The following is a 10000-nucleotide window of genomic DNA, read 5'->3' as shown; positions in this document are numbered from 1 at the left end:
TAATACGCAGGGGAGTTTTAGGAGGCTGTACCTCTGAATAACCTAAACCTTGTGTATAATACGCACCCCTTCTCTAACTTGAGTCAAGAAGGTCTATATAACGTCCTTGGTTTGTAAAATTTTATACAGTAACGTCCTTTATTATTATTGTATATATAACATAATGCAAACATGTAGCTTTTTTGTGCATTTTGTTTGCAGAAAATAAAGAAATAACCGTAATAACAGTAATTACATTTAATAAATGTTGCTTACTGCAAGTTATGGATGATTCTTTTATGACTTCATTGCTTTCAGGCTTAGCTTAAGGTATTTTCGCGCCGGACATCACAAACTGTGTCTGAATAAACATTTCTGGACAACTATTAGAGACTCGGACATTGCTTAGAAAATAATTTTCATTTTTAACCTCGTATATAGTACGCACAAGGGATTTTGACCTTTAAATTTTTGGGAAAAAATGCGGACTATACTCGAGGATTTACGGTACATTTCCTGCCGAAGTCGATTCTGCCTTTAATCAGTTCGCACCATGTTGCAGTTTCCATTACAGTCTTATACCAGTCACACATTCGGGGTTCGATGTAAACGGCCCTACTCTTGACTACAAAATTTGTGACCGTGCGTTAACATTAATGGTTATGTTGTTGTTAGCAGTAGTGCAGATTTTGTGGATATTTTGAGGGATGATAGGGAGCTAGTTGTTGATGTTAGTTTTGCCAGGGATGCTTTGTGAAATTGTAATACTAATTTCAACGGGAAATCAAATTTGAAATTCAGAATTATCTTGCTTGGAGTATAACTAAACTGTAAGAGATTATCTCGTGGTATCAAAATTGATAGAAGGACTTGCTCCAAAACAGCAATTCTCTTCTCCCCGTGGATTACTAATTTAACTAAATTTTAGATCTTTAAATAAGGTTTTTGTTGAGGCAGACAACCACGAGATGTTTTTATTCGTAGTTTTAAAACTGAATTTATAAAATAATGCTAAGTAATGTGTATGTTTTATGCGATTTTTGACAGTATTAATTATAAAATTGAACTGAAATACACGACATATTTACGGTGCTGGTTATGTGATTTCATAGATGGTGCTCAGAGAAGAGCTACCCAAAACGAGAGCGGACAAATCTGACACAAGTCAACGAATCAGTAAATTCTTCGATTTCGGAATAGATATACAGAGGTTGTTGGTTCAAGTGTGTGTCAATGTATGTGGTTTAAAGTGATTCAACATATCCATAAGTCCATTCGCCACACAGGTATACACATATCTATCTTATGTCCTACTCTACCCTGTTTTACAGTGAACTTGGTGGTATCATGTCATCATGCTGTATTTATTATGTAAATCTCTACAAATATATGAATTATATAGGTAAACAAAACAAAAACTTTCTCCACTGTCTGAAACTTTGGACCTGAACTAAATGTTTTTGACTAAAAAAATCCGAAAATGACATTCATTTATTACCATTCCGTCAAGCTTTTAAGATACTTAAAATCCATAGAATTTCATTGTTTTTTTTTCTTTCCATGAAGCAGCTTATGAAGAACACAGTATAACATACAACCATAATTAGAAATCATTTTTTCTTCAAAACCAGAATGTTTTCTTAAAATTCTACTGAAAAACTAGTAAAACTCCACAAACAAATTATATCATCGTTTTTGTCTAACTTCCGATGAATATGCGTTTGGATGAATACTCTTGAGTGGTGGACCTCAGGAATATCACTAGGCGAGTTCCAACAATCGTCCACCGTCATATGTAAATGGACATCTATCGAGACCTTTCGGCATTGCACGTTCGGTCCGTCAGGGATGCCCCCTCTCAGCGCTTCTATACGTATTGACTCTCGAGCCACTACTGCGGAAGCTGGCGACTCTGAGGGGCATCCCGCGAGAATTGGGATGCGAGACGAGCGTGTCTGCATACGCGGACGACGTCACCGTCATAGTTTCAAGCCACGAGCACATCGAGCTGGTCGGCGAGACACTGAAAGACTACGAAGCGGTGACAGGAGCAAAAATCAATCAGGAAAAGTCAGTGGGCTTGCGGCTCGGCACCTGGAGAAGCAAGCCCATGCCGCCCACCAGTACCTCCGTCGTGGGACGCTGGACGGACGGCCCGGTTGAGTTGCTCGGGGTCTGGTTCGGACTGGACCTCCAAATGGAGAAGAACTGGAACGAGATAATGACTAGGGTGGTCACTCTCGCCCAGCATTGGGCCGAGAGGAAACTGTCCCTAAAAGGTCGGGCGGAGGTGGCGAACACGTACATCGCGTCCATCATCTACTACCGCTTGACCGTCGTACCTTGTCCCGACCCTACCATCACCAAACTAGAACGCATTCTCTTCCGCTTCTTGTGGAAAGGATGCGTCCCGATGGTCAGGCGATCCATTTGCTGTCAACACCCGTTAAAAAGAGGGGTGGGCATGCCGTGGTTGATGATGCGCAGACACGCGTTGAGACTGCGACATCTCCGGCTCTATGTAGACAACGGTGAACAGGTGTGGTCGCCGTTTGTGAGGCACGCGTTCCCGCAGCTCGTCTCCATGACCGAACTGCTGTCGTGGATCAAAAAGAGGCCGAGGAAGGGCGAATGGCACCACGAGTGTCGCGTTGCTTTCAAGCAACTCTGCCGTCCCGGGTCGACCTTGAGTGACTTCAACACAACCAAAGCATTCTATAGGGGATTAGTGGAGGGGATCTTGGAGCAAACCTGGGCGTCGACGAGGAATACCTGACCCGCCTGTTTGAAACGACTTTCGGGCCGGGACCTATGGACAACTTCCAGAGATCCCTGGCCTAGCAGTGCTACCGAGAAGCGCTACCCGTTCGGGATAAGCTCTATAGGCATGGCTCGAGAAATACGGGGCCGACCTGCCCGAGATGCGGGCAGAGCGACGAAACCGTTCTGCACGCAATCGTGCAGTGTCCAACAACCTCCGACCTGTGGGCTTATGTCGAACCACTGCTGTCACATGTGGGACGTGTCGGCTTATCAGCCGAGTCTATCGTTAATATCGTCACGCCTCCTTCCTTCAAACGGGAAGGAAGAGCTATTTTTATCATACTTGTGGCTATGGCGAAAGAATGTATCTGGTGGACGCGCCTGAAAGGATTAGAGACAAACACTTTCCTCTCTGGTCAATCTCTCATCAACTTCTTCAAGTATCACTTGAAGAGGAAAGTGAGAGTAGAGAGGCAAGTGTTGTCTAGTGAATGTTTTAAAAAAAGATGGGTGAATGTAGCAAGGATGGCACGTATGAATGACGAAGCCACCTTGACTATGATCCTATGAACCGTAAAAATTAATACAGAGACTTGCTTATTTGTAAAAAAATATAACATGTGACTTCATTGACCGAGGTTACCGTGGTCTTTTCCGTAGGCTTTTCTTTCCACGGGTAAATCTCACCTGTCCTCCCCTTTACACCTTATATTGACATTTCTGTGATAACGATCCCTATTGATCGATTTTTTTTCTTTTTTATCCCCCCTTTTTTTGTCCTCTTTCTTTCCTTTTACGATCCCTTTTGATCGAAAACCAAAAGAAAAGCTCTACCTTGTAATTTGTCCTGTCTGTGTGCAGCCCTGTGTGGCTAATAAAGAAACATATCTATCTATCTATCTATCTATCTATCTATCTATCTATCTATCTATCTATCTATCTATCTATCTATCTATCTATCTATCTGTCTGTCTGTCTGTCTGTCTGTCTGTCTATCTATCTATCTATCTATCTATCTATCTATCTATCTATCTATCTATCTATCTATACATCTGTCTGACTGTCTGTCTATCTATCTAATCTATCTATCTGTCTGTCTGTCTATACATCTGTCTGACTATCTATCTATCTATCTATCTATCTATCTATCTATCTATCTATCTATCTATCTATCTATCTATCTATCTATCTATCTGTGTGTGTGTGTGTGTGTGTGTGTGTGTGTGTCTGTCTGTCTGTCAGTCTAACAGTCAGTCCGTTTGTCTGTCTTTGTCTGTCTGTCTTTGTCTGTCTGTCTCTGTCTGTTTTGTCTCTCTCCACCTCACTCTCTAATCACCTTTCAGGTTTCTATGCCGGTAGACAGAGTTTCTTATACATTCTGTCCGATGCCCTAATAAATCAGGGTGTCTGCAACAAAACATGCAGCATTTACCACCATGACGTGCAAATGACAGCTTTGTAAGAACATATCCATACGATATATGTTCCACCAATCAAAATAACGTTTCCTGAATAACACGCTGTGAGAGGCCGCTTAAAATGACGTTAATTTTCAAAAGTCACAGATATTTGTATTCATTCTTCTAAATAAAGTTTAAGAATTGATTTCATGCAATGACATTGTAAAGGATATAATGAATGTATTTTCTTGCTTTTGGTATTTCTTATGTAATTAAATATCTCACAATAATTCTGAAAACACAACCAAGGAAAGGCGACAAAATAAAATAAGACAGTAGGAAACTGATACCACAGAAATATATTTTGAGAACGGACGCCTATTGAATGTTAAATAATATAGAGGTCGCTTGAAGGTTTAGGGAAATACCTGATTGACATAACTAACACTACGCCTCGGAACGGTTTTCTGGAAGTTTTAGTATTCATGTAAAATCACCAGATATAGTGAATACGATTAAGAACTGTAATGTATGATGTGTGAGAGGTCGTGTTATAAGGGTGGAAAGTTGACAGTGGTTAGAGCAGTGTTTCTCAACCGTTTTTTTGCCTATGGACTCTTTTGATTCCCATTCTACTTTACTAGACCTTCCCTCATACCCATTCAATGTTTAAAATGTCCAATTATATTTTTATAATTAAATATCATTAGGAATTGTATAAAAATGTAAGAATATTTTGTGTATTGTTGAAATAGAAACAATTCATTGTACATAAATTTTAAAAGCAAACTCTTTTATTGGACCCCGCCACCCAAGGGCCATGTGGCCACTGGTTGAGAACCACTGGGTTAGAACGTCGGATAAAATGGCACTCGGTACTTGTTCTGAGGCGGCGAGCTGGCAGAAACGTTAGCACGCCGGGCGAAATTCTTAGTTACGTTACGTTCTGAGTTCAAATTCCGCCGAGGTCGACTTTGCCTTTCATCCTTTCGGGGTCGATAAATTAAGTACCAGTTACGCACTGGGGTCGATATAATCGACTTAATCCGTCTGTCTGTCCTTGTTTGTCTCCTCTGTGTTTAGCCCCTTGTGGGTAGTAAAGAAATAGGTATTTCGTCCGCCTCTGCGTTCTGAGTTCAAATTCCGCTGAGGTCGACTTTGCCTTTCATCTTTTCGGGGTCGATAAATTAAGTACCAGTTACGCACTGGGGTCGATATAATCGACTTAATCAGTTTGTCTGTCCTTCTTTGTCCCCTCTGTGTTTAGACCATTGTGGGTAGTAAAGAAATAGGTATTTGTTCTGAATCCCTTCGTTCTGAGTACTAATTCTAAAGAAGTTAACTTTGCTTTTCAGCTTTTCGGGGTCGCTAGAAAACTATCAATGACGGAGCTGTAAGCATGCTGGACCGAGTGCCTTGTGATATTTATTCAGTATCTTTGCTTTCTGGGTTCAAATCCCGTCATGGACTACTTGGGTGATAGACTTAATCTACCACCCAGTTTAACATCACCACCCGGCACCTTGGATGTCTTTAGCTGAGTGCACTCTGTTGCAAGTATTAAGGATAGGTCTTTTGTTTTCAGATACCTTCCCCACTATCAGTCATGAACTCTGCCTTCCTTCCTGACTAAAAAACAAAACAAAAAAAGACAACAGAAAAATATACCTCAACATTCTATGTTCAGTTCTTACGTAGGTTGATATTTACCTTTCTTCATATAAGGATTCAAAAAACAACCCAGCTAAACATTGAGAACAGTTGAGAGAAGAATATAGCCAATTATTTAGTTCAGTGTCTTATATTATATTCACAAGCATAATTACTCTCTTTTACTCTTTTACTTGTTTCAGTCATTTGACTGTAGCCGTGCTGGAGAACCGCTTTTAGTCGAGCAAATCGACCCCAGAACTTATTCTTTGTAAGCCTAGTACTTATTCTATCGGTTTCTTTTGCCGAACCGCTAAGTTACGGGGATGTAAACACACCAGCATCGGTTGTCAAGCGATGTTGGGGGTGTGTGACAAACACAGACACACAAACATACACACACACGCATATATATATATATATATATACGAAGGCCTTCCTTCAGTTTCCGTCTACCAAATCCACTCACAAAGCTTAGGTTGGCCCGAGGCTATAGAAGAAGACACTTGCCCAAGGTGCGACGCAGTGGGACTGAACCCAGCACTATGTGGTTCGTAAGCAAGCTACTTGCCACACAGCGGCTCCTACGCCTACATAAGTTATTAATCAACGTCGTCGATAGGATTCGAACATATGCGGGGAGACCCCAATGGATTTCTAATCCATCGCTTTAACCACTCGACCACGACGACTGCTAATTGCTTATATTCACACATCAATTACACTCTAAACCGATTCTAAATTTTGTTCTAGTGCCTCAGATACGTATGTAGATAGTTTAGAATATATAATACTCCACGACATGTTTGTACAGCTTTTCAAGTTGAAGTAAACAGTGTTGCTACGTAACTCGTACACGTTTGTTTAACACCATTTGAGATGAAAGAAATGCAGCGTAATATTTGAAGAAAGGGGAAAAATCGAAACGTCCATTAACGATTAAATATTTTGTCGGTCCAATTAACAAAGTTTATGCACTTTGATAAGTTGTTGCTAATGTTGTTGTGTGTAGACCAGGTCTTGTCTTGCAGAGGAAAATATTGGTAAGTGCCGTAGCTAGGAGTCAGTGTGAAGAATCATTCTGTTTGTGGATCACAAATTAAAGTTATAAAAGGTGTGGTCACTAATTGAAAATATAATAAGAAAATGTAGTGAAGTTGATTGATCGAGAGATCGAACCTGTGTTGTAAATTTTATTTGTCGACAGCTCATAATCCGCGTATGGTGATTAGTTGTACTTAAAGTTAGATGAATTTTCTTGGATAACTGGTAGCATATTTTGCCAATTGCTTTGTCAAGGTAAAGTCGGCTTGATTTGAACCCCGAACGTAAAGAAATTTAACTAAAAACCATTTGTTGCCTGGCTCAAACGTTCCTGTCAGCCACAACATATGACCAATAATTATTTCTCATATTGGTTTCAAATTTTGGCACAAGGCTAGTGATTTTGGGGAAAGAGGTAAGTCGATTACATCGAGCTCGGTTTTAAATGGTACTTATTTTATCGACCCCGAACGGTTGGCCAGTTCACTGTCTTACGATGAAGGATTGGTAACGGTTTCTGATTTTGGCACAATTTTGTGGGGCGTGGTGTAAGTCGATTACATCGACCCTAGTGCTCAACTGGTATATATTTCAGCAACTCCTGAAATATGAAGTCATCCTCGGCGGTATATAAAGACGGACGAAATGCCGCTAAGCATTTAGACCGGCGTGCTGACGATTCTGTCAGGAATTAGTCCTAACATACCTGACCTCATGTCCAACAGTTTGGTTTAAAAGATTCCGTGCACAACCAAGTAGTGTTGAGCTCGGTACTACTGTGGCACTCCTTATAATAGCCTAGGGCTGACCTGTACGACAACTCTTAAATAAAATTACATATATATACATATATAAACAATCATAAATAAGGGCAAAATAAAAAAGTTTTCTATGCCAATATGCTTAAAAATAGACCTTAGCTCGTCTAACCGCATATAATATTTTTACTATAAATACACAGCGTGTAGTGAAAAAAATTATATGCGGTTAAATTTTTTTCTGTTGCCCTTATATATAATTGCTTATAATTTTCGCTTTAAAATGTATTTTAATATGCTGGCCACTGATAAATTAAAAATAAAAGAATTATCCTTATATTAGAAGTATATATATATGTTTAAATTATAAATATTATTACAATAAAATAGTATTATTTTCCAGCGAAATAAAGCACCGTAAGGTAGAATTATAAATAAGAAATAGTGGCACAAGGTGATTAGAAGTGAAGAGACAAAGTAGGTGTCAGATGTAGAGAGGAGAGGAGGGAAGTCAGATGAAGAGAAGAGGGGAGTTGAGCCCATGTGGGGCAAAGGAGCGAAGAGAGAAGATTAATTCCTGTTCACGGCAAAATCGGAAGTCCGGATGGCCCTTGTGCAAAGAAAATCCGAACACAGACAGGTGTTGTAGTGAATGACCGGTAAAGTGGAAATGGCGCGAGACCAGGGTGGCATTGCAGAGCCTGCGCAGACGGAGGGATTGGGAGTAGGGAATGAAGAGCTTGGTTTGGGTATGGTGGAAGGGGGATACACACACACATATATATATGAAGAGGTTGTTTGGTGGTCGAGAATGAGGGGACTGAATACAGACACTTTTCTTTTCAGCAAAGCTCACTTCGACATTTTCGAATTCCGGTGAGGGTGTCGAAGGAGATACTGTCAAAATATGAACGAACGTGGCTACAATGACTCAGCATGCACTCGTAAGCCGAAAAAGTACGGAGAAGAATTGAGTACTAACCATTGTACTTCTGGTGACTGGGTGATTCGATGTCTGGGGTTCCTTGGTCGCCCCTAGGTGGTGTTTCCCACTTATTTAAGATATTTGTTGAAATAATCTCCTTGTCAATTATTACTCTTTTGTTGTTAACACGTGTTATGTAGATCTTTGTATTGTTCTAAATATATTTTGTGCTTCTTGTGCGTGACATGGTGACCTTATATCAAGATAAACAGCGGTTCACCTTGCAGGTGGGGGCGCAGTTAGATTTTCCTTCAGGTCAAATAGCCCATCCCGCTCAAAAGGAGTTGGAAAACTGATTATAGTAGCGACTCCATCTAAGAATATCTGAAGAAGGAACTGTATTCCGAAATATCATCGGACTATGGATAACTAAATTACAACAGGTATATTGTCCCTTTTTCGTATTATAGTGCATTGTTGTACCATTCAAAACTTTTTATTCTTTACAAACAATACACAATGCTTCAAGCGAACTACAATACTCTCTCTTATTATTATTATTATTATTATTATTATTATTATTATTATTATTATTATTATTATTATATTATTATTATTATCTGGCCATTGGTTCACAAAGGAAAGATGAGGTTAGATCTGTCTCTGGTCACATTCTCCGTTGATGACATTCTGAAATCTAAAGTCATCTGCCAAAATTGTGTGACATTTGTGATGTCATTTATATAAATGTCATCTTGTTTTTGTGGAGATTCCTGAAAATCGCACAGTAACCCACATTTCCCCCATAGGCATTAGTAAAATATATTCATTCAAAAATTATCCACTAATCTATAATGTATGCAAGGACCATATAAATATGTGTGTGTGTGGTGTATGCGAGTGTGTGTGACTGTTTGTGTGTGAGTGTGTGTGTGTGTGTGTGTGAGAGAGAGAGAGAGAGAGAGAACAGAGAGAGAGAGAGAGAATGTAATGTATGCACGTACGGTTACATACATAGATAGGTGCATATATATACATAATATATATATATATATATATATATATATATATATATATATATATATATATATATATATATATATATATAATATATACACAAGAAAAAGGCTTTTTTCTTGTTTATAATCACCCCACATTATTTTATGGTTAATACCATAAAGATTTCTGTTGCATCTAAGTTAAGTACCACATTCATGTAAATTCATTGGAACTCACTTGAATCTTAATTGTTTTACTGAAATTATATATATATATATATATATATATATATATATATATATATATATGTGAGACGCAAGTTAGGCGAGTCGATTTCCACAGAAGATTAAATGCATTTAATAGAAAGAATGCACATGTGTATAGAGCTAAAATAGTCCGACTTATAGAATATAAATGATATCAGGAGTTAAATAGGTAGAGTTTTACGAGTTCAACAACTGTTTCTGGGGGCTTGGTGGTCT

The 10000-nt window shown here is 39.1% G+C and overlaps 1 non-coding gene across 1 annotated transcript; it reads right to left on the bottom strand.

The window, feature by feature from the left end:
- Positions 1-6402: 6402 nt before the first annotated feature.
- Trnas-aga lies at positions 6403-6484 on the bottom strand. Its single transcript has one exon. It is a non-coding gene; the product is annotated as a tRNA-Ser (tRNA).
- Between the last annotated feature and the right edge of the window lie 3516 nt (positions 6485-10000).

Source organism: Octopus sinensis, linkage group LG8 (genome assembly GCF_006345805.1).
Source record: "Octopus sinensis linkage group LG8, ASM634580v1, whole genome shotgun sequence".
In the NCBI taxonomy this organism is placed as follows: domain Eukaryota; kingdom Metazoa; phylum Mollusca; class Cephalopoda; order Octopoda; family Octopodidae; genus Octopus; species Octopus sinensis.
The sequence above is the reverse complement of the archived record's forward strand: the minus strand, read 5'-3'. Positions and strand labels throughout refer to the sequence as shown.